The sequence below is a fragment of the Phyllostomus discolor genome, chromosome 6 (genome assembly GCF_004126475.2).
Source record: "Phyllostomus discolor isolate MPI-MPIP mPhyDis1 chromosome 6, mPhyDis1.pri.v3, whole genome shotgun sequence".
Lineage (NCBI taxonomy): Eukaryota > Metazoa > Chordata > Mammalia > Chiroptera > Phyllostomidae > Phyllostomus > Phyllostomus discolor.
Genome location: NC_040908.2, coordinates 112,366,176 through 112,391,798, shown reverse-complemented (window position 1 = coordinate 112,391,798; position 25,623 = coordinate 112,366,176). Strand labels below are relative to the sequence as shown.

Genomic DNA, 25,623 nt, shown 5'->3' with positions numbered 1-25,623 from the left:
CACTGCACACAATAACTTCTAATTATTTTACTGAAGCCAGAGTTGTTGTCTGGTAGTATCTTTGGCAGTTATAAAGATATGATTTGTACCTGTAATGAAGTGTTGGAAATGCTTCTCAAAAATGTGCATCACTTGATATAGCAAAGGGAACATAGTCAATGATATTGTAATAACTATGTATGGTGTCATATGGGTACTGACGATATTAGGGGGAATATTTTGTAAAATATATGATTGTCTAACCATTATGCTGTACAATTAAAACTAATACAAAATAATATTGAATGTAAACTGTGATTAAAAATATAATTAAAAAATAATAAAAATAAAGGGGATGCCTGGGAATATTAAAAAAATGCATCACTTAAGATTAATGTCCCTGGCTGGCATAGCTCAGTGAATTGAGTGCGGACTGGGAACCAAAGTGTCCCAGGTTCGATTCCCAGCCAGGGTACATTCCTGAGTTGCAGGCCAGAACTCCCAGCAACCGCACATTGATGTCTCCTTCTCTCTCTCTCTCTCTCTCTCCCTCCCTTCCCTCTCTAAAAATAAATAAATAAATAAAATCTTTAAAAAAAAGATTAATGTCTAAAAAGATACAAGTTCAAGACTATTATTTTACTCTTACTCATCTGTGAAAGAAGTGGGTCCTTCAGTAGGCCATGGGAGGTGGTAGAGTGAATTAGATTCTCCTGCAAAACTACAGTTGGAGTGATCTGGAACAGGGAGAACTTCACATGATTTCTTGAAGATTTACTATGTTTTCATTTATTTCATTTCCTCTAGAGCAAAGTTTTGGGATCAAACAACACTAGGCCCCCCACTTATTGTCTTTGTGGCTTTGGGCAGGTAAATTCACTGCTGTGAGCCTCAGTTGCAGTGCCTGTACACACCACTCATGGTTTTTGCAAGGATTCATTGAGATGTTATTCACAAAGTACCCTGTTCAGGGTCTGCAGCAGAGTTGGCACTCAAGTAAGAGAACTATTTTTATTATTCTTTACATTTATTTGTTCCCTCATAGGCTTTCAAATTCTAGATTCCCCTGGATAGTTACATGTGCTTGGTCTGTTGCACCTTGTGGTGTTTCTTCCTGTCAAAAGTAGAATTTGCAGATTGTCAACTCCTGAAGTTTTCTCGAGAATGAAGAGAACTGACAGAAAGTAGATGTGACACCTTCATGGTTAAATGGTTCAAGCTAAAGAATAAACCTTATGTCATGAGAAACAAAACTGTACTTTCATGCACACCCACTCACATTTTTCCCTCTTTCATGTGGCCAGTTTCTACTCATTCTACCAAACTCAGGTTGATAACACACTCTCATGGAGCCTTCTCAGTTTTTGGCCAGTCCTGTGTATTTCAGCAGCATCCACAGTCGTCCTAACACCCATCATTGTAGCAGTGAAATTTTATTCTGTAAATAAATAGTCTATTTATTTTACAAAGTTGTCCAGTGGGTGCCCTTGTGTACACTCTATCGCAGAATTTACTATATTGCTTATAATACTCTATTCTCAAGTTTGTATCCCTTTCTAACACGAGCTCTTTTATGGGCAAGGGCCATAGTCAACTTTCTAACTTCCAGTGTCTGGCACAGTGCCTGGAACATTGATTGTCTAGGGAAAGAATGAGTGGATGGGTGGATGGATGGTTGGATGTATGGATAAAAATCTTCAGTGAGTTACAATCAGGACCATGTGATACATACTATTTTCCATCATCCACTGTTCCCAGTAACATCCACCTCTCCCCCAGGTACTACTGAGACCACTGCCATGATTGTAAAACTTATGACAACTTAAGAATTCTGCAATTCCATCCTCAGGCTCTACCCATCACAGTGGGGTTCAGTTGGGCAGCTTCTGTGTAATTAGTTTTTAATGAGGCTAACTCTTCTGCATATCAAGTTGGTTTCCATGCTCATTTGTAATTTCCACAAACTGTTTGAAATGCTCATAAAGTCAGGATTGCAAACTTAGGGGTGAATCACTTATACCCTGACTTCCTGTTGAGTGGAGATAATTAATTGCATCCTTTCTCATCAGAGGACCCTGTACTACTCGAGCCTTAATTTTGAGCCCACCTCCTATGGACAGCTCCTATATGAACCAACTTATTTTGTGCAGTCAGGAAATGTGAGGTTAAATTTAGGGATAGAAACACGTAGGAAACTACATCAATAGTCATGTTAGACACAGGTTCCACACCCGGTTTTGCAAAGAATTCATTGTATGAGGACTACAGCAGCCTCCCAATTAGTAGATACGAGCCTATTACCACATCTCCCACCCCGACAGGCTCTCTTCTCAAGCTCTTCTACATGGCTTGTAGAGGCTTCAGCAGGCCTTTGTGCCACAGTGCTGCCAATGCCCTACCTACTCCATCACTTTACACTGTGAACCCCACCCCCCAAAAGAGCCACCACTCAGAATCTGTATTTATGATTTCTTCACTTTTAGTTACAATTTTAGTTACTGGTAAAATGTGTGCATTCCTAAGCAATACAGTTAAACTTTACTCGAATTTGAACTTTAGGAAATGTATCATGCTGAATATTTTCTTTTGTGACTTGCTTTCTTTCATTCAACATGTTTTTGGGGTTCATCCATGTTGCTATGTATAACTGTAACTCATCCATTTTCATTGCTGGTAGGAATCTGACTGTATGAGTATACAGGTCCTTAAGACTTTAGTAAAATTCCCTGGGGCCCATAGCCTTTTTTGCTTGTTTTTTTGTTTGTTTGTTTGTTTGTTTTAACCCTCATCTGAGGACAAGTTTTCAGTGAATTTTAGAGAGAAAGAGGAAGGGGAGGGAGAAAGAGAGAGAGAGAGAAACATCGATGTGAGAGAGAAACATCAATTTGTTGCCTCCAATAGGCACCCCCAACTGGGGATTGAACTGGCAACCTAGGCATGTGCCCTTACTGGGAATCGAACTCACAAACTGGGTATTTGCCTTGACTGGGAATCAAAGTAGCAAACTTTTGGTGCACTGAGTAACTGACACTCCAACCAGCTGAGTCATGCAGCCAGGGCTGCTTGTTTTTATATAGGTAATTCCATCAATTACATAATACACACGCACTGGAATCTTTAGAAGCATTTATAATCAGACATATGAATATTTCTTGTTAAAATGTAGAAAATATCCACTCTAAGTGAAATAATAAAGACACTAGCAAGCCTTATGTTAGTTCATGTCAGGCTCTCCTGCCAAATAATTATGAAGTCACTTTCAGTTTGCAAAATTTAGAGATTATGGGCCTACTCCAAGCTATTTTTCTATTCTCTCTTTGATGGATGGTTTTGGTTGGTTGCCAGCAATCTGAATATGGCTGCCTCCACCCACTGGGCTTTTTGAAGGCAGGGATCGGGTCTTATTCATCTTTGTAGCTTAACACAGAGCCTTAGTAAATGCGTTATGAATGAGTAAATAAGTGCTCAGACACTTTGCTCTTCTCAAAAATTATGGAGCCATATCAAAATCACAAAAATGAGTCCCAAGGTAGGAGCTCAGTTCACTAATTCCATTTAAAAAGATGTGCAATAAATCAAATAAATACAACCCTCAAGCAACTCCAGGAGCATTTCTCTCTATTAATGGTTAGATAGAATGCCCTCTCATGTGTCTGTTAAACCATTTCAGGTCTTTCAAGGACATTCTCTTACTTTTACATATTGTATAATCTTTGTAGAATTCACAGCGGCACCTCCAACCCCTACATTTCCCACCCTGGCTTCAGGAGCCATGTGCAAGTTTTGGAGAATCAAGTACAGACCAAAGGATGGAAAAATGGGGAAGTAGCTTCTTTGAATATATTGGACAAAACCCTGAACTTTACCAAGTGAAATCTCTGCCTGTGGTTTGTGTGGCTTAAGAGCAAGAGGGATGGCAGAGTAAGTGCAGCCTGTGCCCAGGAGTTCGTTTAAAGATTTTTGCTGGATGTGTTTCTGTTTCCCTCAGGGGCCCAGTGAAGGAAAAGAGCCATGAGGGGGAATATCATCACATGGTCTCAGCTTTAGGGATGGCATGGCATATCCTTTCTCATCCCCCGACACAGGCTTGTTTTACTCTGCACAGTATTTGTTCCTAATATCTTTGCCTACAGGTCAAGATTATTCATCAATCTCTAAATAAAATACTGCCACTGTTTTAAGAAGTTTTGTAATTATAGCAATAAGAGAAAGAAAATGCCTGGGACATACTGATCAAGTTTGGAAAAAGTTGCTTCTCTATTCATTGGACCGTATTCATTCAAAACATTCTGGGAGGCAAGATGGCAGGGTTGTGGTGAGCAGCTGTGAAGACGGAGCTTTGTATTGTGTTTGTCATAAATCCACATATTCTTCTCTTCCAGATGACTATCCTTGCAAAGGAGAGCTTGCTTTGACATCTGATGGCAGGACGATAGTTTGCTACCATCCTTCTGTGGACATTCCCTGTGAACACACAGAACCTATCCCTCGGCCAGATCCTGTGCATAATGATGAAGAAGCACTGGATCAAGTACTGAAAACAAAATTAGAAGAAAAAGATGGACACTTTGAGCAAGGACCTATGATAGAATAACTTAGCAAAATATTCTTTGCTACAAAGCACTGTTGGTATCCCTATGGACAGTATCATAGACACTGTAAGAAACTGAATCCTACAAAAGACAGATGATATTGATGTTTTCAGTAATCAAAGAAAAATGTTATCTTGTGTCTCGTTTGCCATTTGAGAAAATTCAGTCAAGTGTATTCACTACTATTTTAAATAGTAAAATAATAATAAAATGTCTTATCCCTAAAATAGCATTCTGTATATTAAGACTTTGCTGGGTGCTGAGGATTCCAAAGACAAATGAGACAGAGACCCTGCAATGATGAATTTTTATGTGTCAAGTTCTCTGGGCCACTGTGCCTAGATGTTTGGTCAAACATTATTCTGGATGTTTCTGTGGAAGTGTTTTTGGATGATATTTACATTTAAATTGATGGACTTTGAGTAAAGCAGATTGCCCTCCATAATGTGGGTGGGTCTTATCCAATCAGTTGGAGGCCTGAATAGAACAAAAAACTGACCTCTTCCCCCAAGCAAGGGGAATTTTTCTAGCTGACTGTCTTCAGACTTCATCTGCGACACTGGCTCTTTCTGGTTCTAAAGCAGGTCGCCTCTGGGCCTGAATGGCAGCTCTTTCCTGAGTCTCTAGCCTATCAGCCACTCCCATCAGATTTTGGATTCACCAAGACTCCACAGTCGCATGAGTTAATTTGTTTAAATAAAAAAATATATATTATATCTTATTTGCTCTGTTTTTCGGACTAAGATAGTCCCTTTTGTCAAGCACTTCAGTGCCTCTTGAAACAGACATGCAAACAAGCAACTCTGCTTCAGTGTGAAGATTGCCCTAAAGGTTACCCACATGTATGAAGTACAAAGAGATCACAAAGAAGCATTTGTACCCCACTGGGGATACTTAAGGAAGGCTTTCCAGGAAATATCTTCTAGGAGAGCAGTGTCTCAGGCAGAGAGAGCAATATGCAAAGGTCCAAAGCTATGGGAAAACAAAATGTATTCTGAGAGCCATCTGTGCTGGAGGAAGTTGTGCAAAATCAAAATTCAAGGTGTAGAAATGAAACAAGATGCTCGCAAGTTAAGAAAAAGCAATAACATGCCTGTGCACACCTGTGGCCAAGGACCAGAAAGGAGCTAATCTTGCACCAGTCCAGTGCCAAAAACAAGGCAAGCAAACGCTGAAAGAGCAGTCCTGTCAAACCCAGGTAAACATGGCCTGTCTTACAGAATCTGAGAGCTGGGGGGAGCTCCAAGTGCATGTCGTCTCGGCCTCCTCAGAACAGCTGTGACCAGGATGGCCTTCCCGGTGTGGCACTCCAGGGCAGACTCTCATGGTGAATGTCTGTTAGAAAGAGCTGACATTTAATATACTTTGCTCATTGTCTCAAATGCATTGGCGCATGATTTAGAGAAGCAAGGGCATATTTTTATAGTCAAGATTACATAATATAAGTAAATGGGCTTTAAAAAAGAAGAAAAAGAGAGAGAGAGAAATGGTAACCATTAATATATAAAGTCAGTGGAGAATGTTGACCCATTTTCTGAGAGAAGTTGTGGAGAAAAAACTAAAAATAGATACTAAAAAGGAAATAATTGAAATGTGAATTAAAAAAATCCGTATGTCTAGGTCAGACATTGATTAGGATCTTATACTTAACCTAATCATGGTGAAGTCACTGTACTCAGGCTGAGAGAAGTTTAGAGTGGAAATATTTCAAAGCTGCTTTGCCCTGGATCAGTTTTCCTAGCGGAGACGCTGAACTCAGGGTGAACATGGCTTCGAGAGTCTTATTCCTCATGGGAAGAGCTGGGGGCCTGGAGTGGAGGTTGGGAGGAGTGTTTTGTCTTAGCTTGGCTCCTTGTGAGCATTTTACTCACCACTTTGGCCTGTTAGCTCCCTCACGTTCTTATAGTTATCTGTCTAAACTTAAAGGCTCTCTCCATGCTGGGCTCTCTGCCTTGCCTGGTTTCCACCCACAGCCTGCAGCAATGATTGCCCATCAGCCGCAACAACACCCCAGCAGACCTTCTTCATTTCCAAGGCCTGTACTCTGACAGAAGCAATTTCTTATGACATTTCAGAGTCAATGGACTAGAACTTGTAACACCAACATTACACGATGGCGCCCTGCATGGTCATGTTTTCAGAGCTGGGGAATAGAGGAGAGGGCTTTGCTTGGTACACTGCATCCTGTGGAGATACCAAGGAGAAAACTCAATTTGCCTCCAACTGTCAGTGCCAATGGTATCTATGATGCCTACAGCAAACATATGGAAATTCAAGCTGCATAAAGAATCTAAGCTGACCTTAGAGAAACCTGGTGTGTGCATATGTGTGTGTGTTGGTGGGAGGCTGGAAATGACTCTGATATATGGATACCAGCCCCTCAACATCAAGGCATCAGGGGGAAGATGAAAGCATTGGTTATCAAATATAACTTTATTTTAGCTGTATGAAAGGAAAGACTTGACAGGTTTTATACCAAACTGGCCCTTTCATCTTTTTAAAAATTTTTAATTTATTTATCTTTAGACAGAGAGGAAGGGAGAGAGAAAGAGAGGGAAAGAAACATCAATGTGTGGTTGCCTCTCACATGCCTCCTACTAGGGAACCTGGCTCACAACCCAGGCATGTGCCCTTACTGGGAATCAAACTGGTGACCCTTTGGTTCTCAGGCCAGCACTCAATCCACTGAGCCGCAACCAGCCAGGGTGGTCCTTTTGTCTTTTTATTCTAATTTTTTATTTATTGATTTTGAGGGACAGAGAGAGAGAGAGTGTGAGAGATATTTGTTGTTCAGCCCACCCATGCATTCATTGGTTGACTTTTGTATGTGCCCTGACTGAGGATCAAACCTGCAACCTAGGCATATCAGGACAAAGCTCTAACTAACTGGGCTAGCTGGCCAGAGCCAAGTGACTCTTTGGTCTTACCTTCTTGGGTCTTCTATGTCCTCATCTATACAATGAGGATATAAGAATTGCCTACCTGATAGAGTTTTTGTGAGGATTAAAAAAGATAACGTTTGGGATAGCACCAGTCTGGCATTTCAAGTCCATCCTAATCTGGCCATCAGTGTCCTCCCTCACCTTGTCTCACACCGCTCCTTTAAATAAACCTTAGATCTCTCCAAACTGTTGTGCCCAGGAAACCTTGTAGGTGCCATGCGATTTCTCATCTGGTTTTCCTTTCCTGCAATGCCAACTTCAGTTTTTTCTGCTTGTCCAAGGAATATGGAATTTCCAAAACTCAGCTTGAATCCCATTGGTTTCATGAAGGCTCCCTAGATTATCTTAGCTTTGAGTGCTTTTCCCTTGAACTCCTCTGAATCTTGTTGCACCTTATCAAGTGGTTACTGTAGCCCTCTTGGACAGCTTAATGTTTAGTCTATGTAACAGAGATAATATTTTCAAAGTAACTCTTTTGCTATTTTACTTCTTGTTAATTCTGTTTATTTTCCCATCATGTCTTCTCCAATAAAACTAGGCCAGAAGGCTGAAGTGAGGAAAGCAGAAGGCAATGTTCCTTTCTAGAGGGAAAAAGAAATTAGAAGACCTTTTGGTACTGGGTGGAAGAGGTGAGACAGAAGAAGGGAGGCAAAGTTTAGGTGCAAATGACCTTTCCTCCCTGCCTCTGGGATCAGATACTGAGGATGGTGGTGGATCTGTGCACAGGATGATAGAAGCATGAAGACAGAAAACAAATGATCTGGTGCCTGGTGCTCTTCACACGTGGCCCAAATGCATTATAAACCCCAGGGAGAAACCCAGAATTTGTTCTGGTACCTCTGCCTATATGGTGCATGGGTGGTAGGGTAGGAATTACTGAAAGAAATACCCAAGACATGGGCCTTAGTTCTCTACTGTCTGTCCCCTAGGGCATCCAGAAGGTACAGTATGTGCGGCCCTCAGGCATCAGGGCACTTGGGAGATGCTGGATGATGCGCTGAGAAGTCCAAGGGGGTGTCCACAGTAGTCATAGGTGATGGGGTATTAAAGCAGAGGGCAGGGCAGGCCACGATGCTGGGTACCTCTGAGCAGCTGCAGGTCCTTGGAGGACCACTGGTTCCAGTGAGATCCAGGGCGGGACACGCCAGTGAGCAAGACATCCGTCTTCAACTTCAGTGAGGAAAAGACCCAGTGAAGGCCGGTCATGGGCCTGTCAACAACGGAGGCAACAGGAACGGGAAGAAAACAAGGGGAAGAAGCATAGCTTAACCTAGAGTTTACATTTTCCAACTCTTTCCTTCCCACATTCCCCGCCCCTCATGTTAGTAGGATAAGGGCTTAAGAGAAAGGTGAGATAAGTTATAGGAAATGATACCCACAGTTTTCTCTCTCTCCTTCCTCCCTTCCTCCCCTTCTTCCTTTGCACATCTGATAAGTAGTGAGCAAATTCTGGCCTATCTCATCTCCCCCAATAGACTAGAAGTTACTGAGGAGAGGGACAGAGTTTTAGAGCTATGCCTGAAAAAATTGTTTTCTGAACACAGCAGGTGCTTATTCAATGTCTTAAGTTTTGTGGAGTTTGAAATTATATGCCATCTGTAGAAGCAGTGGTGGTAATAATAATTGCTCCTGTTTGTTGTAAGGGAGCCATGCAAGGTAGTAGATGAAGAGAAGGTTCTGCATTCAGATTGTCTGGGTTTGATCCCTGGGCCTGTAATTGGCTAGCTATGAAACCCTGGGGAGAATCACTCAACCTCTCTGTACCTTGGCTTCTTAGCTGTAGGATGATGTTAGCTCCCAGGACTGTTCTAAGAATTAAATAAGCCCTGGCTGGCATAGCTCAGTGGATTGAGCGCGGGCTGCAAACCAAAGTGTTGCAGGTTCGATTCCCAGTCAGGGTATATGCCTGGGTTGTAGGCCATGACCCCCAGCAACTGCACATTGATGTTTCTCTCTTTCTGTCTTCCTTTCTCTCTAAAATGAATAAACATATCTTCTGGTGAAGATTATTTTATTGTGTTTATTCTCTTAAGTGTTTAAGGATTCTGAAAATTAAAACTTTAAGTTGCCATTATTTTCCTAGGCTAGTCGTAGGGTTATTAGAGTGAAATTTTTATTTTGGGTTATTTAGGAAGTTTAGATATAATAGACTAAGCTAAAATAGCAATACTAAATACCATTTATTAAGGGCACACTGGTGACAAACACTATATTGTATTTGGTCTTCAAAATGACCTTGAAAGTTTAGTATTACTGTCTTATTTTAAAAGTGAGAAAACCAAGGGTATTTATAATATCCAGGAGTCCCTGGAAAAATTATAACATATAAAATTATATGCATAATACCAGGAATCCTCTGGAAAATAATTATTAGAAATTGATAGAAGATTTAATAAAATTGTTTATAAATTATGAAAGTGGTGTCGACTATAAATGTGCAGTAATGCTGCTACTAGTTTAATTTTCTTGAGACCACATCAATGTGCTGCTTGATTCGAACTTGAAATCTGCATGGAGTTAACTTAGTTATTCCTTAGAAAGATTCTTTGCAGTACCCGATTAGCAGGCAAGACAGTACAATTAGAAAGAAAAATGAAATGAGAAGTCTTGAGCTCAGAGGCAGACCCAGGTCACAAACACGCCAAGGGGACAGGTAGTTGTCACAGGGTCAGAGTTCACGGGGGAGGTTCTGTCTGAATTTCCTTCCTAAGGAGTCAGGTGTGAGGGTCAGCGTCAGATTTAAGCAGCATTCTTACAATATTGTGTTAGAAATAGAAGCAACTGACTTAAAAACTGGAAAAGAGGCACAATCTTAGAGAGGTAATGTGTGAAGACAGTGGTTCTCATGTCCTGCCTTGCATCTGAATCTCCTGGAGGATTTGAGAAACCAGATTGCAAGACCCACACCCAGTTCCCTATGGTAGGTGTGCGGTGGGGCCTGAGAATTGGCAATTCTAACAAGTGATGCTGATATTGATAATCCAGGGACTGCACTTTGAGAACCACTGATTCAGGAGAAGCTTGATCAACTTTAATTCATTTTTGGTAGATTTCCTTCCTCCTCTCCCTATTCTCTGCCTCTTACTCTTTTCAGGAGTGTCCTCATTGGTCTCACTGCTGATTTTATTTTCTTTTAAGGGACTGTGGGGTGGGGGAAATTCAAAATCAGGCAGCCACCCTTGTTCTCCAAACATAAAACAGGCTGGGAGGCAGACTGTTCTACAGGAAGCTAACCCCAGGAGAACTGTATATAAATATCTGTCCTATCGCCTGAGCCCTCAGTGTATGTCTGATTGGTTCTCAGTTTATGCTGGTGGTGGACTGAGTTAAACTGTGTCAGGATGAAATGTTAGGCTTATGTCTTCAAGTGCTAAAAACTTCCTCAATTACATTTCAACTGTGGGGGTCCAAAATGAGTCACCCCAAGATGTGTCTCTGTGGTATGCAGATTGTTTTGAGCTAAAGTCAACTTTAGCCATAGGATCAAGAGAAACTTCTGTCCCTCCCTTTAACTGCTAGGAGAACTTGAATCAGGGGCTTTCTCCATAGTAAGTGACTATTGGAGATAACCTATTTTGACCTATCTGTAGGGCAGGACAACCTTCTATTTACCAAACATCTGTTCTTATATCATCCTGCAATGACCCTGTGATGTCCCCAGGTGCGTCACCTCATCCCCAGCTCAGGAGGTCTTACATATCCATGTTCCTTTTCTCTCTCTGAACCTCTCCTGCATGTGAGGTTTCTGTCTCTCTGTCTCATGTATGTGGGGTTCCCATGCATATGTATTGAATTTGGTTCTTTTCTCTTGTTAATCTGTTTCCTGTCCATCTGATTATTAGGCAGCCAGAAAAATCTTGAGGGTAAAGGAAAGTTTGTCCCGCCCCCATACTACCCAGTAAATAGTTCCCCACGGTGCATTTACCTTCCTCTGTCCTTTCTTTATTTACAACCTTGTGATGCTCTTTTCTTTTCCTTCCTGCTTTCACCCTGAAACAATGTGATTGCCAAGAGCAGGCCATGCTTTCATTTACCTGTCCCCAAGCCTAAGGCTTATGGACTCCGCATCTTTACTGAGGACTGTTTGCTGTCACGCTGGTACAGGGACTTAGCCTTATGGGCCTGCTTTGTGTTTAATTAATATAGAGGGGTTTGTTTGTCTGAACTGGGAATGAGTTCTGGCCATTTTTTGGTATTTTCCTAAGGCCAAGACAAGAAAAAAGATCAAAATAATAATTCAGAACCACCAGGTTCCAAACACTGTGGACACAAGTGATGACTCACAATGCTATTTACATTTCAGTGCAACCATTGCTGGATGGAGGATGCTCAGCACAATTAAGCCTCTGAGGACACATCTAGCCAGTGCATCCTTTAATTCAGGAAAATTGAATCAATATACAGTGAGTTCCTGTATTAACGTACAATTTAGGAGGCGTTTGTGCTGAGCTCAAAATCTCATTAGTGGTTTCCTGTTTGGGCTATGATGACTGTTTATTCTATTTTCAGTTCACCTGGGTCTGTAATAAGTTCTCATGCTTGATTTCCATTCACATGGTGACATTTTGCCTTTCATTTCCGGCCTTTTCACAAAAGGACTCAGGAACTCAATGTACCAGAAACAAATGGCAGAGAGGCTTCAAAATGAGGACTTCTGATTAAAATGCTTAGCTCCCCCATTATTAATAGAAAGGAGCAATAAACTTCATTATGTCAATAGTGAGAAAAGGACATTTGCAATGTTCTGTCTTGAAATGCCAGATTTTGTTTCCCACCGAGGGACTGGCTGCTCCCCTCTGCGGCCATTAATGGTCATTGACTAGAACTGTTGTATCACTTGAAGTTGCCAAATGGTGATATCTTATTGCATCATTTCTTCTTCATCTATTAGTTGGAAATTCTTTTATGGAAAGGCACTTCTTATCAGCTCTTTAGTAGTTACCTTTACATACAGTATGTACAGGAAAGAGCATCTTTCAAAGGTGAGTAATAAAATTATTTTAATGTGTCATTACTCATAGCTTTAAACATATATGATGTATACCAATCAATGGCAAGTATTATTCTTATCCAAGTTTTAATTGTGCCACCTTGTCCAGTAGGAGCCTTTTCTAACTGGCTCCTGAGCCCTTTGATCACAACCCCAACCCAGAGGAACACTCCCTGACCACAAGCTATATAAGAGTCTGATGGCAAAGCCTGGCTGAACATGACCTGAGGACTACAAAGTTAAAAACCCAGAAGAAAGCAACGAACAAGAATCAACAGACACAAAAACAAAAAATTAGTGCTCCAAAAATTAGGTAACATAGAACAATCTGAGAGACTATATTTTAATTTTTATTTAAAGATTTTATTTATTTATTTTTAGAGAGGGAAGGGTGAGAGAAAAAGAGAGAGAGAAACATCAATGTGTGGTTGCTGGGGGTCATGGCCTGCAACCCAGGCATGTACCCTGACTAGGAATCGAACCTGCGACATTTTGGTTCGCAGCCTGTGCTCAATCCACTGAGCTATGCCAACCAGGGCTTTAGATATTGTTAAAAGATAGGCAAATAAATAAAAAAGTAAATTGAAACTCTAAGTAAAGAAAAAGTGTAAAAAAGAGGAGGTGGTTTAGAAAGTTCTAAGTTGGCCTTATAAATACAAAAACAAATCATGATTGAGACCTCTAAAAGGGAAAGAATAATTTAAAAAAATGCCTCAGTAGATGGATAAAACAGTTTCTTTAAATTACTTTTAAAACCATCCACTGAGTCCAATCTATGAGCATAGAGAAAATGAGCATGGAGTGATAAAGATATGGAAAAAATGGCGAAAATATTAATAAATGGGGATAATGGAAGAAATTTAATAGGTTGAATGACATTTCAAAAAACAGAATAGGTAACATTCAAGGAATAATAACAGAACTTTCTAGAACTTGTGGAAAACTTCAATCAGATTTAAGAAGCCCAAAAAGTCTCAAGCAGCATTAAAAATAATAAATACTGCAGCTAGATACTTCATACTGAAAATGCAAAAAGAAAAATCCCACCAAAAACTAAAAAACAAAGCAAACAAACAAACAAAAAATAAACCTTAAATGAAAAAAATCTGAAACAAAACCAGAAGGAAAAACACCATTCAGATTCTTCAACGTCAATAATAAAGGCCAGGGGATGTGGGTGGATTATGTTCTAAGGGCTGAGAGACAGTGACTGCCAACTTAGAATCCTCTCACCGTTCTTAAGCAGATGGGCTGATTCTACCTGTGGCTATTGTGAGTGATGCTGCTATGAACATTCATGTTGAAGTTTTTGTGTGAACATGTGTTTTCATTTCTCTTGATTATGTATTTAGGGACAAAATTGCTGGGTCATGTGGTAATTTGATGTTTAACTTTTTGAGGAACTGCCAGACTGTTTTCCAAAGAAGTTGCACCATTTTATACTACCACCAGCAGCCTATGAGGGTTCCAATTTCTCCATAACCTCACTAACACTTGTTATTTTCCATGTTTTAAAAAAATTATTTTTGCCATCCTAGTGTGTGTGAAGTGGTATCTCATTATGATTTTGATTTGCATTTCCCTAATGACTAATGATATTGAGTGTCTTTTCATGTGCTTTTTAATAATTTGCATATCTTTTTGGAAAAAAGCTTTATTCAAGTCCTTTGCCCATTTTTTTCCTTTGAAGTGTTTATTCTCTGCAAATGCTTTATAGCAACAAACATATAGAAGAAAGTCACTCACAACTTCACTACCCCAATAATGTTTTTGTGTTTCCAAGTTTCTTGTCTACACACCTATTTCTTAAAAGTATCATTTGAAAAATTGTGGTGAAATATGCATAACATAAAACACCATTTTAACCATTTTTAAGAGCATAGTTTAGTGGCATTGAGTACATTCATATTGTTGTGCAGCTATCACCACTATCCATCTACACTTTTGCTTCTTCCCAAATCAAAACTCTTATCCAATAAGTAATCATTCCCCATTTGCCCCTCACTCCGGATCCAGGCAACCACCATTCTATTTTTTGTCTCTGTGAATTGTACTCCTCTAGGTACCTAGTATAAGTGGGTGTTGATCGTTTTGTGGATATTTCACTTAACCTAATGTCTTCAAGGTTCATCATGTTATAGCATATGTCAGAATTTCTTTTCTTATTAAAGCTAAATAATATTCTATTCTATTATATGGATATGCCACATCTTGTTCATCTACCAATATTTCTATAATTCTAAGAATTTGAATTTAGGTTCTCTTGGGATGTTGTGTAATACACATCATCTGTGGACAAATACACTGACAGCTTTGTTTCTTCCTGCCTAAATCTCCCAATTGCTCATGGCTCCAGATCTCCAGTCCCTGTTGCCCATGCACAGATGGCAAAACAAACTCCTGCTGAGCTGACTTCAGCTTTGTTGCTCCTGGAGCTTTCTCCACAAACCTGGTCACCGCTGTTCTCAGAGGAGACGTCCTGCTGCAGCTGTGCTGCGGTGGACGGGACCTGCTGCTCAGGCCCGCCCTGTGTGCAGTTAGCATGCACCTCTGCCTCCTCTTCACCACTTGCACGCCAAGCTCATGCCAAACACCATGGCTCATGCTCTGCAAACACTTCCTGAGCTTTTCTGCTGTGGTTCCTGTGATCTCTCTGCCATTCCAGACTGCATTCCAACCTCCACCAGCTGAAATCCCACAGATCTTTCCATGGGTCCTTTTAGGTAACATATTCTCTCTAAAGATTTACTCAGGTCCCCTTCTGCCACCCTCAATCTGATGTGATTTCTTTAAAAAATGGTATGATGGGAAGAGATTAGAATTAAAGAGAGCTGAGTTCAAATCGTGGCTCTAAAGTTTAACATCTATGTGATCTCGGCAAGTTATGTGTCTTAGTTCCCTTATCTGCAGAACCAGAACATGGAGGCTCACGCCCGATGTCCTTGCAAGGATTACTTGTGTAACACAGTCAACGACCCTGACACTGAGTGGATGTGCAGTGAATGCTGGCTCTTCTCCCTTTGTCTTTGTCCCACCACAACACCTCCACCTTTCCTGAGGCATTCTTCCTACACTGATTTGTGTCATGGACCTGTGTCCCATGGAACCCTCATTCTGGGTCCCAGTGTTCTAACTTCTATGGGAGGAAGGCACAGGATCCAAAGCCAGAAAAAAGTGGTTCACATCATGGCACTTTGTCACCAGCTGTGTGGCCTCAGTTTACCTATCTGGTAATGAGAAATTTTATGAGGTTTAAATTAAATAAAGTATGTAAGAGCCTTGCTCATTGCCTGGCACATAGTAAGCAAAATATACACACTTGTTGATCTGACTTGAAATTTTAACAATTTAATTTTTAACCTTTTTTCTGATTGAAATCTATAGTTCCCTATACAAGCAGCGCTGGGCACGGGGTCACATCATCCACCATGTTACATGGGTCACTGCTGATGTCCTCAGTACTGTGGAAACATCTGTGGTAGGAATTGTCTCCTAATCCCTGGCTCATATCTGGCAGTTGTATATAGTTGAGAAGTGTAAAGAATGCAGTCATTCTCCCTGGCTGACAGATTATCTTCCCTCCAATAAACCCTGCGTCGATCTCCAAATGTGCTTGCTCTGCACCATGTGGCACATATTGTGGACAGTTCTGGACTTTGGGCACCTCCCCATAATCATTCTTACAACTAGTATTACTAGACCTGTGTTAGGAAGCAACGTGTTTTATTTATTTTATTTACTTTGCATGTAGTTTATTTATTTTTCTTAAAGACTTTATTAATTTTTAAAGAGAGGGGAAGAGAAGGAGAAAGAGAAGGAGACAAACATCAATGTGTGGTTGCCTCTTGCACATCCACAACTGGCGACTTGGCCTGCAACCCAGGCATGTGCCCTGACTGGGAATGGAAGTGGCGACCCTTTGGTTTGCAAGCCAACACTCAATCCATTGAGCCACACCAGCCAAGGCATATATTTTAAATTATATTTTATTGATTATAGTATTAAGTTGTCCAAATTTTACCTTCTTTGCACCCCTCCACCCAGCACCCCCAGTTCCCTCAGGGAATCCCCACAACATTGTTTCTGTTCATTGGTCCTGTGTATAAGTTCTTTAGCTACATCCCCAAGGCTATTCTGTAAGTACCTATTTGTACTTCTTAATCCCCTCACCTCTTTACCCATTCCCCTGCACCCACCTCTCATCTGGCAACCATCAAAATGCTCTCTGAATCCATGATTCTGTGTTTGTTCTTCTTGTTGCCTTAGTTTGTTTTTTAGATTCAATGGTTGATATGTATGTATTTTTTGCCATTTTATTGTTCATAGTTTTGATTTTCTTCTTTTTTAAAAATAAGTCCCTTTAACATTTCATATAATAATGATTCAGTGATTATGAATTCCTTTAGTTGTTTTCTTGTCTGGGATACTCTTTATCTGCCCTTTCATTCCAAATGATAGCTTTGCTGGATAGAATAATCTAGATTGTAGGTCCCTGCTTTTCATGACTTTGAATATTTCTTGTCAAACCCTTATAGCCTGCAAAGTATCTTTTGAGAAATCAGCTGACAGTCTTCTGGGAACTTTTCTGTAGGTAACTAACTGCTTTTCTCTTTCAGCTTTTATGATTCTCTCTTTATCTTTAACCTTTAACCTTTGGCGTTCTAATTATGATATGTCTTGAAGTGGGCCTCTTTGCATCCATGTTGTTTTTGACTCTCTGTGCTTCCTGGACTTGCACATCTATTTCTTTCACCAAATTAAGGAAGTTTTCTTTCATTATTTTTTCAAATAGATTTCTAATTTCTTGCTATTTCTCTTCTCCTTCTGGCACTGCTATGATGTGAATGTCGGACCTCTTGAAGTTGTCTCATAGGCTGCTTGCACTATCCTCATTTTTTTAGATTCTTCTTTCTTCTTGTTCTGATTGTTTTTGTTTTTGTGTTTGTTTTTTGCTTCCTTATGTTCCAAATCATTAATTCTTGGCTCCATTTACTCTACTGTTATTTCACAGTAAATTGTTCTTTATTTCATTTAATATATTTTTTTTCTAACTGGATCTTTTTTATGCTGCTGAGATCCTCTCTAAGTTCCTTGAGCATCCTTATCACCAGTGTTTTGAGCTTTGCATCTGATTGATTGCTTATCTCCATTAAAAATTTTTTTTCTGAAGTTTTGATCTGTTCTTTCATTTGGGCTGTGTTTCTTTGTCTCCTCATTTGGCAGCCTCCCTATGTTTATTTTTATGTACTAGGTAGAGCTTTTCTGACTCTGTGTCTTGGTAGTGTGGCCTAATGTAGTAGGTGTCCTGTAGGGTCCAGTGGTTCAGCTTCCCCTATCATCTGGACTGGGTGCTCAAGGTACGTACTCTGTGTGAGCTGAGTATACTCTTCTTTCATAGTGGAGACTTGATTGCTATTGTCAGGTTAATGAGGGATTTACCCAAGCCAGTCAGCTGCAAGGACTGGCTGTGACCACTGACCACCAAACTCTGGCCTCTGTGGAGGATCAGCTGTGCAGGGGTTGGGTGGTGGTACTCCAACATGATCAGTAGCTGTCCACTGGATGCATGGGCTCTGGGGTTTCCTGGGTGGTGCAGGCCAAGGTCAGTGCCCACTTGTGTTCTACCCAGGGCCATCCTGCCTGAGCTATAAAACAATCTGAGATGGCTGCTACTTGTGCTGGGCTTGGAGATTCCCAGGCAAAGCCAAGCTATGAATCTAAACTGGCTGCTGCTTGTGCCAAGCCTGGGACAACTTAGCTGTTGTTTGTTTGATAGGATTTAAGAAGCTGTGAAACATTAGCCAATACCAGCCATTCGTATGAAAAGTCTCTGTTAACAGTTTGGGTGGGCCTATAAGTTGGGTTGGACATATTCTCAGGGGATCTTCAGGGCAGGGCAAACAGTGTTAGCCAGGTTGATGGAATCTCAGATATGGCATTTGCCTGCTGGCTCTGACTCTGTGGGGTGAGGGCTCAGAAAAGTGCAATGGCCTCTGCTTGTCTTTCTGTCTGAGAAAAAGCTTATCCCAGCTGCTCTCTTGATGCTGGACACTTTAGTTTCTCCCTGTATGCCATTGGTGCTGTTTAAGTTGCTACCCAGGTGCTAGAGCTCAGAGAGAGTCTGAGTAAGTCTATGTGTGGATTCTTAAAGGGAAACTGCTTGGGACTCCAAAAGTTTCTTCCACCGACTCAATACACACTGGTTTTTGCAGCCAAAAACTATGGGGACTTATCTTCCTGGCATTGGAAACTTGGGCTGAGGAACCTGATGTGGGGCTGGGACTTCTTGCTCCTGAGATATCTCTCCTGAATTTTTAGCTACCATACATGGATATGGGACCAGCCCATTCTGCATATCTGCCCTTCCTACCAGTCTGGATGGATGTGGTTTCTTTAATTCTGTAGTAGTCAGACTTCCATTCAACTCAATTTCTGATGGTTCTGAGGGATGGTTGTTCTATATTTTAGTTGTAATTTTGATGTGATTGGGCAAGGAGGTGAGCTGTGTTTACCTATGGTGCCACCCTAGGAAGCAGTATGCTTTAAGAGACAGTATATGGCCATGGTTCAGATCTGGATTTTGGAGCCAGACTTTCTGGGCTTGAATTTTAGCTCTGCTCCCTATCAGCTCAGATACGTTGTTTCTTCTTTTCGAACCTCATATTTCCTTATTTGTAAATGGAGGTTTGTAAAAAAGTGGTTATTTATCAGTCTTGGTACTTTCTTTATAGTTGTTTTTGTAAGAAATATGTACTTTAACTTTTCTAAAGCAAGTGTCACTCCAGCCGATACTGAGGCAGGAACCACCTGTTGCTCCATCTCTCCAGGTCAGAGAGCTTCATCCTCACCTCCCCTAACAAAACGGAGAATAGCCTAGTTACCTTTTCTAGGAACTTTATGGTGATTATACATTTTGGTTCCTCTTCTCAGTGGAGACGATGTACAGAGAGGTGAGGAGGGCCAAAGAATAGGAACAAGTGATCAGAGGCCACTACAAGCTGCGAATTGGAAGCTTAAGAGCAATTTGTTACTGCAGAGGACTTTGGTGATTGCAAGCACACACACAGAAACATTATCTTGTAGTCTTTGCACCACAGGATAGGAAGGATCCTTAGGCCTTGCTTATCAGACTCTACTTGAAGCTGGACTCCTCGTTCATATGTCAACCCGTCTTTCTCTCTGGAATGCATTGTAGGAAAGAACACAGGGCCCTAAGCATCAGTGTGAGATAGTTGGAAAAAACACATAGTCTTCATTTAAAGCCCGGTAGACCCAAGTTTGTATTCTGGCTCTGTATCCTACCAGCTGTAGAGCCTTGGGCGAGTTAATTTAATTTTTCCAGGCTTTAGTTCTTACATCTGTCCTACATGGAAATAATAATACCCACTATAGAGCTATTGTGAGACTTAGAAATGAGTGATGTGAAGCACTTGGTGTGTACTCGGAACCATCATTATGATGACAATGCTACCCGCCCCACCCCCAATAATCATCAGGCTCTGCTTGGACCTTCAGAGATGAGAAACCACTTAAAATGTCTCACACAGCTTCCAGGATTAAGAAGTTGCATGTGTCCTGCCAAAAGATGTCCTTGCAAGTATTTAGATAAGTTGCCTCTTTGTTTGACCTTAGATTCTGCCATCACCGTACTTCTCTGCAGTGATAGGTGAAGAAGGAAGTTTGGAGTGTTATCCAGACTCCTTTCCCCAAAGAAGCCCTTCTCCTATCAGTCACTTTTCTGCCTGCTCTGCTCTGCTTCTGCTTTGCAGAAGTTTCTCAGTGTAGATGTTTCTCAGCTGGAATGGGAGCACATGTTTTGGGTAAGTGTAATTATTGCATACTAAGGAATATAATGAACTATGTAGAATTCAGGTCCTTTGTATCTTTAGAGGAATGTCATAGGATATGTGCTCCAGTACTTTCTTCTTAATTGAAAAAAAAAGCAGATGGAGATTATGGTAATTAAAATGTAGAATCATTAAAAAACAAACAAGCAAAAGAAAAAAACCACACTAAAGATAATGCTCAGTCTCAAACATTTAAAATTTCTTTCATCAAGAACAAATACCTACAAAGAAATCAGCAGATCAGAGGAGCTCAACTAAGAAAAACTACACTAACCCCACTGTTACAATCCCTAATAGGGCCTTTCCCTGCCTTCTGGGAGGGGGACAGCAGGCAGATGGGGCTCTTTGCACTGTCTGGGAGTGGATGGGGTCTCCTTTGTGCTGTGACACCTCCCAAAACTCCCAGGTGCCCCAGATGGAAGGCAACTTAAAGGAACACATGTGAGAGGTTTGTGAACTTGGAGAGTTGTCTTAACTCCCAGGCCTCAGGTTTCCACTGATAAAACTGGAATAAAAAGTATTTAAGAATCTTTATGGTTCCGAGTTAATATGAAACTAACTTCTTGAATTTAGAAAAACATCAGAGGCAAACCAATAACAACTAAGGAGCTTTATGTACATTTGTTTCTGCATCTTTTCCTCACAGAGACTTGGTGTGATAAGAGTCCTCTGTCTACTGTTTCCTGAAGAGGATGTGAAGGCTCAGAGCCATTAACTGATTAGCCTTACACAGCTGTGGTCAAGTTGGGATTTGAACCCAGGTCTGTATGAGTCACCAAGTTACACTTTTTTTCACTTAAAATGATGTTTTCACTGAGTCTTAAAGATTAGAAAAATGGAAATGCTGGTGGTAGCTATTAATTCTTTTATTTATCAGACATTAATTAGGCAGGTACAATTGCTAGACCCTGTGACAGGAGGTAGGAATGCAGCAGGGACGCCATGGGACTGATAGGCCTGCAGAACTAAGGCATTATTGTTATTATTCTTCATGGCTTATAAAGAAATGCAAAAGTGCACTTTGATTTTCCTTAAATTTATGCAGCCCTTTACACTTTCCAGGTTCATTACCTTGTTTTGATCTTCACAATGACAGAGAAAGAAAATAGTACAGCCAGTACTATGCCCATCTTCCAGGTAAGGAAACTGAGGCTCAGAAAAATCATGTACCAGAACTTAAGTCTTCTTGAGCCATGTCCAGCGTTTTTATATTATACAAAGCAGCCTCTCCAATTTGGTAGGAAATCATAGCTCCTGTTGGATTCATCCACTATTCCTTTTGTTCACTTGTTTGTCTATATGATGCCAAGCAGCTCCAGTGCAGTTTTCATTTTCCCCCAGCCTTTGTAGGCACAGGCAGGCCTGCCTGAAACCTGCCTGGACTGAGGCCTGCTCTGGCTTGTAGACAGATTTCCGGGTGGTGCCTCATAACCCAGGCAGCAGGAAGGGCTCAGCTGCCACCATCTCTCAGCAGTGTCACACAATTTTGTTTCATTATTTATTGATTTGAGGGAGAGAGGGAGAGACAGAAGCATGAGAGAGAGAGAAAGAGAGAGAGAGAGGGAGAGAGAGAGAGAGAGAGAGGGAGAGAGAAATTGATTTGTTATTTATTTATGCATTCATTGGTTGATTCTTATACATTGAGCCCTGACCAGGGATCAAACCAGCAACCCAGCAACCAGTCTTGGCATATTGGGATGAAGCTCTAACCCACTGAGCTACCTGGCTAGGGCAAGTTCACACCATTTTGGATAGGATGCACCACTAGTTCGACTCAACCTGCATCCACACATACTGTGTCAAAAATGATCCCAGGTATCAGGACCATAATTTGGTGGCCCCTCACTTAATCCACAGCCTTTCTCCAAGGCTGGGCACTGTGTGTGAAGAGAGGCACAAATGAACAGAGTGGGGACACATCCCAGAGCCCATGTCAGCTGAGAAGCAACTAGGAGACCAGAGAGGCTTTGCCTGGAGAAGAGTATATGTGATGGCTCAGGAGCGGGAGGGTAAAGAAAATATTGATTTAATATTCATCATGTGTCAGGCACTGTACAAGGCTCTAAAAATAGCGACATTCTTGTCCTCATGGAGCATATGCTAAATTATAAACATAAGGGCTTACGCTTACATTTTTTTGAGGGCTTATCTTGGTTCACTGACCTGAAAGCCTCATATAAATGAACACATTTAATCCCAAACACCCTCCATGAGGCTGGTGAGAACACTATTATTATCATGCTCACTTGGCAGGTAAGCAAACAGGCACAAGAGGTAAAAAGCACTTGCTCAAGGTGTTAAGGTCAGTGACAACTGCAAGCTGACACTGTGCTTTCAGGCTGCAGCTCCTGTGCGTTTAACCAGTAGGCTTACTGCCCTTCTCAAGTCTAAGGAGGTGGCTACAGTGTATGAAATACTTGCATGCACAGGTTTGGATTCATGGCAGGCCTGTCCCCCTGGGTATCTCACAGTGCCCATGCCAGAGCAAACTGTGGCCTTGAACCATTGCCTGGCCTCTGCCCATAAACTATAGGCACTGTGGCAGGTTGCACAGTGAAAAACAAAGAAAGAAGGGAAGGAAGGAAGGAAGGAAGGAAGGAAGGAAGGAAGGAAGGAAGGAAGGAAGGAAGGAAAGAAGGGAGGGAGGGAGGGAGGGAGGGAAAGAGGAAGAGAAAGGGAAAGGAAAGGAGAGGAAAGGAGAGGAAAGGAAAGGAAAGGAAAGGAAAGGAAAGGAAAGGAAAGGAAAGGAAAGGAAAGGAAAGGAAAGGAAAGGAGGAAGGAAGGAAAGGAAGAGAGACTTGCACATGCACTATTCCATTTGATTCTCTCAGCAGCTCCATAAGGGACCTGTGATCACCCCACTTTATAACTAAGGGATCTATGACTTGGGGAGATGAGGACATTTCCCTAGTAGGTTAGTGTCCCACAGCCTGGCCTGGAGCCCCCCTCAGGACCCAGGGTGCAGCATGTCCTTGCTTATAGAGCTGGGGAAGGTGAGAGGCCATTTGGACAAATTCTTTTGATTTTATAAGGAAAGAACTGAAGGGTAACTGAGGAACTGGAGGGCACATGACTTGCTCTCTGGTGAGTAGTGTCACCTCCAGCTCTCGTTTTGCTATCCACATACCTCTCTCAGCTGTCTTAGTTCAATTCTTATTTTTTAAAAAGATTTTGTTTATTTATTTTTAGAGAAGGGGGAAGGGAGTGAGGAAACAAGGGAGAGAAACATAATGTGTGAGAGAAACATTGATCAGTGGCTTGTCATATATCCCCACTTGGGGACCTGGCCGACAACCCGGGCATGTGCCCTGATTGGGAATCAAACCAGCAACCTTTCGGTTTATAGAATGACACCCAACCCACTGTACTACACCAGTCAGGGCCCAACTCCTTTTAAGAGATAATAAAACAGATGCCAGAAATGTACATGACTTGTCCAAGGCTAACAAGTGAATGGTACAAATGAACTAGAGCCCAGGCCTTCTAGCTCCCAGTTCCAGCAGCTGTGCACCAGCTGGATGAGGGCAAAATAAGCTTTTCTAGCTGGAGTGCCCTGTTGTTAGACTGTTTACCCGAAGCACATGATCCTCACAGAGGAAATGCACATGAAACAACCATGCACACAAGACAGAGAGAGCAAGACAGAAACAAAGACGGGAGAGAGAGAACATTTTTCTAAAAGCAGGTACAGAATTCCTCTCAGGGAGAGAGCAGCTGCTGTAGGAAAATGAGCTCTGTAGGAGCTCTGAGTCCCTGTGAGTATCTGCTGCTGCCAGAGAATTGAGACAAACCATCTGAATAACAGAGAAGGAAAATTCCTGAGCTTTAGGAGAAGTGTCTAACTTGAGGTTCCTTCAAAAGACTACCAGAGACAAAGGCTTGGGTATAGGTAGAGTATCTCGGAGGCGATCCCAGGAAACACAAGTGAGGACAAGGGGAGAGTGACAGGGAGGGGAGACAGCCACTAAAGGTGCTTTGGTGAGGAAGTTTCACTGTGGACGAGTGAGGTTCCAGAGGGACTGAGGGGCTGAACTGCAGCTGATGTGACTCCAGAGCTGTCGCATCTGGAGTCTGGGAAGTTGGAGTATTTTTCCAGGCTCTTGCCCCTCACTGGTTGAGGATTGGCCCTGGCTTCTGGAATGCCCTGGATGAGTCCATCAAGTTTTATGCCCTGGAGGGAGCCCACAGGTGGAGGAGTGGAGAGGCACAGGCAGACAGCTGCAGTGTCCTGGAAACTGTGTTGTCGCTATTGGTGGGCTCAGAAGTAGAGAAAGGGTATGTGGGCTGGGGTCTGATAAAAGTGTGATTCTTACTGGGGTCAGGAAGATGGCAGAAGCCTACACTCTCTGTCACCTCTCTTAAACCCACAAAATATCTAGCATGGGTGGGTTTTCTTGAGAAAACGAGGGAAGGGATTGAGGTATGCAGCTGGGGTAACGTGGGGCAAAACCAGCAGTCCCACAGTTGTAAAGTTGGATCACAAGGGCACAAGCCTCAGGAATTGGCAAAACTCTAGGCAGAGTCTCCTCCACTTCTACAGGGTGGGAGACTGGGTCTCTAAAGGGCATCTGGGTTATATGCACAACCCTTCTGAAGCCAATCTAGGCATTGGAACGGGTCATGTGGGAATGAGTGGGGTTTTCTCCACTGGAATAGGGACCACTGTAGACTCTGGATGGTGTCTCTTGAACCAGGACTGATAGCTGCTCCCCTCCCTTCCTCTGTGCCCAGAGCAGCCGGCTTGCTCTGTGTTTCTGGGTTCAGGCTACTCTCTCCCCATTCCCAGGTGGCCAGCAGGGTGCTTGAGCCTTACCAGCTGAGATGAGCCCTTCATAGAAGGCAACTTCATGTGGAGTGATGGTGTCCCATTCAGCTGGACAGACATTCATGGTGAAGCCCAGTGGAGAGGAGACAATGAGACAGCGACTCCTGGCCAAAGCTCTGAGTGTGGACATGGTGTCCCCATCACTGGGACAAATGTGTGCTGGCGTGACATGGGTGAGGTGGTGGAAAGATAAGCTCAATTCTCTCTTTCTCTCTGTCTTTTAAGAGAAAGAAAGGCTGCCAAGCCTCAGAGTGAAAGCTAGACAGAGGAGTTTTGTTCCTTTTGATTCAGTGTGTACCTCAGCTGCCGTGGCCAAAATAATGACTGACACAACTGAGCTGGTGAGCACTTGGTCCTTCTGCTCTTGGCACAACTGAAACAAAACAGGTCCCCACTGTCTCTTCTCTTGGCCTTTTATCATCATTTACCTCTGTTCTGCCACTACCCG

The 25,623-nt window shown here is 42.0% G+C and overlaps 1 non-coding gene and 1 pseudogene across 1 annotated transcript; both read left to right on the top strand.

Moving 5' to 3' along the window:
• The first annotated feature begins 4,144 nt into the window (after nucleotides 1-4,144).
• On the top strand, nucleotides 4,145-7,046 carry LOC118501244 (annotated as a pseudogene).
• A 15,727-nt stretch (nucleotides 7,047-22,773) lies between these two features.
• Nucleotides 22,774-22,906, top strand: LOC114501173. Its single transcript, XR_003684934.1, has one exon. It is a non-coding gene; the product is annotated as a small nucleolar RNA SNORA42/SNORA80 family (small nucleolar RNA).
• Nucleotides 22,907-25,623: the final 2,717 nt, after the last annotated feature.